This window comes from Parasteatoda tepidariorum, chromosome 4, assembly GCF_982258835.1.
Source record: "Parasteatoda tepidariorum strain Cologne lab strain chromosome 4, Ptep-v5.0, whole genome shotgun sequence".
NCBI lineage: Eukaryota > Metazoa > Arthropoda > Arachnida > Araneae > Theridiidae > Parasteatoda > Parasteatoda tepidariorum.
The window spans coordinates 40972303-40977192 of record NC_141758.1 but is presented as its reverse complement, the minus strand read 5'-3'; the positions used below and the strand labels follow the sequence as shown (position 1 = coordinate 40977192).

The 4890-nt window shown below is 27.9% G+C and overlaps 1 pseudogene across 1 annotated transcript; it reads right to left on the bottom strand.

Moving 5' to 3' along the window:
* Positions 1-1026: 1026 nt before the first annotated feature.
* Positions 1027-4552, bottom strand: LOC107444964 (adult-specific rigid cuticular protein 15.7 pseudogene; annotated as a pseudogene). Its single transcript, XR_015433405.1, has 3 exons — positions 4541-4552; positions 2496-2597; positions 1027-1527 (listed from the first exon to the last, which is right to left on the bottom strand). The product of XR_015433405.1 is annotated as an adult-specific rigid cuticular protein 15.7 pseudogene (transcript).
* Between the last annotated feature and the right edge of the window lie 338 nt (positions 4553-4890).

The following is a 4890-nucleotide window of genomic DNA, read 5'->3' as shown; positions in this document are numbered from 1 at the left end:
CAATATATTGATAATAATCTTTATAATAATAATAATAATAATAACAGGCCTGCTTAATTGCTAGGTGAATGTTAAAGTTTTTAATTTATAAAATTATTTAATTTGATAAAAAATCGTTAATCGCCTTTTTACACTCTCTTTACTCAACAGTGATTTGTTTTCGATTGTTAAAATTCTAACGTGTGACCTCTATCCGTTCTTTTTCGCGTTCACTTGAAACAAAATTTCTTTAAGTGCATATTAAGAGCGGTCATTCCGAATCACCTGCATATTATTAAATTGCATATTCAAATACATTAATGTTGTAATTTTGCGTATAAAAGATATTTAAAATAATAGAAGATCGTTACTTTCAGTGACTTTTATTAAATTAATTTTTCAAAAAATTTTAAGTTATTTTAGTTGGAAAGCTCGAGGCTCTATAAATTTAAAATTTTTTTACAATAAATATAAAGAGTATGTGACCATCATTTCTAGCACTTCATCGTAAGTCGATTTAACGTTTACTTTGACAAAAAAATTTAAAATTTACTTAAATGTTTCATAATTAAGTGCTTAAAAATTGTTTTTAACAATAACAAGAATAGATGGTACATATTTCTTAAAAAAGGAAAATCGTGAAAAAATTCTGATATAATATTAAATTAATATAAACTATATAATATAATTGAATATTATTGCGGAATGGCTATGAAAAATTAAAAAAAATTATTATAAAATCTATCTGATAAGATTGTGTTTTGTTGCACATTCAAAAAAAAAAATCGCGTTTTCTGCTGAAAATTTGACAAGAATTAGTAAGAAAATTTACAATTTTCATTGAATTTTAATGACCCAAGTATTCTTATCTCCCCCCCCCCCCAAAGAAAAAAAAATAATTAAAAAAAAAACTGAAAATTAAATGAAAACTAAATTTTAAAAAAAATTATTAACGTATTTTAAAAATAAGGAATAAATATTATTCTGTATTCAAAACCGTTTTTTTTTAAATTAAAAATCAAATATACATAAAAAAAATACTATAGTATTAAATCAAAATTTTTAGTGGCTCTTTAAAAGCGGGAAATTTTGTAAAATTGTAACTTTTGGCTCTTTCATTTCAAAAGGTTGCCGACCCCTGCCATAGCCCAAACCAGCACCATATCCGAGTCCAAGACCAGCATGGCCAATAGCTCCCCCGTAAGCTACTGGAGCAGCAGCAATCATTGGAGCGGCAATACCATGTCCCATCATGGGTGCAACATGAGCGATGGGTGCAGCATGAGCGATATCAGCTGGGGCGGCGTATGGACTAGCGATGACAGCAGCGGCTGGTGCACTGTGAGCGGTACCAGGTTCGTTGGTCTTGACAACAGCTCTGAATCCATGTCCATCAGCAACGTATTCAACCTTTCTTGCTCGTCCATCGATGTCAGCGAGAGTGTATGATCCCTTCTTGTTTCCATGAGCATCTCCTACTTCTGATCTGGAGTTGGTGGCGCCTTTACCGTCCTTAATGTCATATCCGAAAGCATAGTTTCCATGTTTCTAGAAGAGAAATTTTATGTTAATTGAAATTTTACTTAATACTTAGGCTGAATTAAAAATTTGCATAACAATATATTGATTTATAAAAAAAGGCAGACAGTAGAAATTCATTTTAATAATAAAACTTTTTATTAATAAAGTGTATTAATAAAGCGTTTTGTAAAAAGAAATATTCCTTTTTCATACAGACGAAAAAATAGTTTTGAAAATGTGAAATTTAATTTATTAAACTATATTAAATAAGAAAAAAGTTTATGAAATGAAGTAAATAAATTAAAAGGAATAAACAGGCATTCTTAACAACCCTATTATAGTTTATCATTATATTATTACATTTTATTTTTACGATTACATATTATTACTGCTACATTTTTATGTACTAATTTATTTTGTTATCATAAACAATGACGAATTTGTTCTTAATCTGAGTACAAAATTTTGATTAATAAAGCAAAAGAGAATAAATGTATTTAAAAATTGTCAGGATAGTAAAGTATATCAATTATTCAAATTATCGTATGTTTTTACAAAATATAAATATCTGCAATCACGTTGCTAATTGAAAGCATTATTAAATTTTTATGTATATATGTTATTTCTTTATTAAGCCTACTAATTCGACTGAACAATAACCCCCTTTATAAAAAAAAAAAAAGTAATTACTAAACTTACATCTTGTACTTGAGAACGAGCGTTCACCCCGGTGTTAATCAAATGAATTGGAGCCAATAGCACAACATTATTATGATTTAAGGATTTTCTAAATGCAGTTATCACAAATTGTAATATCACAATTTGAAGAGATATGGATCTATAAACAGCATATGTTAATGTATGGAAGCCAAAGATTGCCTCTTTTATTTGAAAGTAACATAAAACTTTTACGGATAGCTGTTATTTCTTTTCAAGTTTATTTGTTCGAATGTACAAATGACCTCGATCATAAAAAAAATCATTACTAAACTTACATCTTGTACTTGGGAGCGAGCACTCACTCCAGTGTTAATCAAATGAACTGGAGCCAATAGACTGGCGTTGGCAACTCCAAGGACTAAACAAAAAGCAGCTACCTAAAGAAAAGAAAATATATGTTTATATATATTAAAAATAGATCAGTTAGTACTTATTTATTGAACAATAATAAGATCATTGGGAAACAACAACAAATTCGGTTTCTGGCATCCCTTGTATTTTCTATGTAAAAATAATCAACATATCAAGTATGCTTGAATATGAGTACAAGTACTTTTTCAATTAGTTTGAGGGTAAAAATTGCAAAATTTGATGCAGTCAACTATGAAAATTGTATATTTTTAATTGTCTCGTAGAAATAATCAAAAAGCCCTTAATTTAAAATAAAAACATTAGTTTTAATCAGTCATATTTAAAATTTCTTTACTGATGAAAAATGACTAAAAGGAATTAAAAATTTTTGCTTTGCATATTGCTGTGCCACGTTTATCTCTCTAGTATTATAAGCTTTCTAAAATAACAGAAAATTTAAAATACTGTTTGACTAAACTTTATCGTTACATCACTTTCTCAAAAAATCAAAGCATTTAAAGATATTTCACTTAAGACTCTTCCGAAATAAGAATTCTGGAATTTAAAAAATAAACGGTCAATTTTTTTTAAAACGTACTTGTAGAGTTATTGACTAAACAAAACTTATTACAGTTTTAGCTAGTATATTTTATTGCTTAATAAAATATTTTTGAACCTGCGCAATCATTATTTTTTTTTAAAAAAGATCAAGTGCATTATTTATAGGTTCTAAAAAAAACAAGTTCTCATATTTTGCTTGCAAAAAAAGTCAATATATTTTAAAAAGTAAAACACGCCAGTAACAACAATTCATTAGCCAAAGGAGTAGTTGAGGGATAAGGTTCCTGAAATCCGTGATCAATGGCACGGTGATGAAAATATGTTCAACATTACACGCTGTCCGTTTTACTTTCCATACAGACTAGTACCCATCAATCTGAAGTTAGGTCACAAAACTAAGTCAAATTAGCTTGACCTCTAGCTCTTGAAGTTTGACGTTTAACATTAACTTTTATTGTGATTTGACGAAAACTGTTCATTGCCTTAACCTATGTGCCGCTGCGACTTAATTTAACAGTAATAAAAACGAGATTATAAAACCCACCGAAAATGCCGCCATGATTTGTGTGCAAATTGTAAACTCCTTTTATCGTTACTTTTATTTTTTAAAGATTTTATGTAAAATCAATTTACAATGAGAAAATAATTCTAGTAACATTGCCGTTCTAAATAGTAATGACATTTCTGGTAGAATAAACCCAAATTCTGGCTATTAAACTAAAATATGCAGTACTTAAACCCTTCCTTTGATAATTTTTCAATTCACATAGTAGCGATTTTCCGAAAATTCTGTTATTCAAAATTTTTATTACTATACAAAAATGAAAAGAAATATCTAACCAAATAAATGGTATTTATGTTACCCTTTAGGGAATCATAATAAAATTTTATATCATTTACCAAATTTTATCACGCATTATAAATCAAGTTGTATTATTAATTTTATCACAATCAGTACCAAAGCACTTTTGTAAAAATTACCGAGATATTTGGTGTTCCCAGACAGCCAGAAGGATGTAAATTTGACAAATTTTTTTCAGTTTTGACAGTACTTTTTTTAATTGTCAGTGCAGAAAAAATGATATTTTTATATAAAAATTCTTCGATTAATTATTAGTTTATAAAATATGTACTATTAAATGCGCAGGCATCTGCTATAGTAATTCTTAAGGTAAAATAAATTATCCCTAGTTATTGCGAGTGATATACATTTGTTGAACACTAGTTTTAATAGTAACAAGCAACCTAAACCTTATTTTAACAATTTTTACTGAAAGAATAATTAACTTCCAATAACTTCACGTTATTTTATATTTATCCTAAGATTGTCACTTTCGTTATAGTTTGAATCAGAAGAACGTAAAAGACTAATAAAAAGCTGTAATAATTATAAAACAGTAACTCTTACCTTTGAGAACATGTTTACGCAGGAATCAGTCTGATACTACGAATGAGGTATTTTTCTTATGCTTATATACTTAATGAGAAAAGCAAACAAAAACACTCCTGAAAGCCTACATAAACAAATTTCCCATATTTCTCCATGAAATTTAATAAAAAAAATTCTATAATAATTAGTGATTGACATTGGAGAAATTCCTATTTAAATTAGATAAAAATCTGCTCACTACACTATTCGAGGAAACAGAACAAGCTTCAAGTCCTTGGCGAACGTCGCTAACTAATTCGAAATCAATTAAGTAGTTAAGAAAATATTTAATTATCGTAGGAGTGTAATGATTTATCAAAATCAATGAA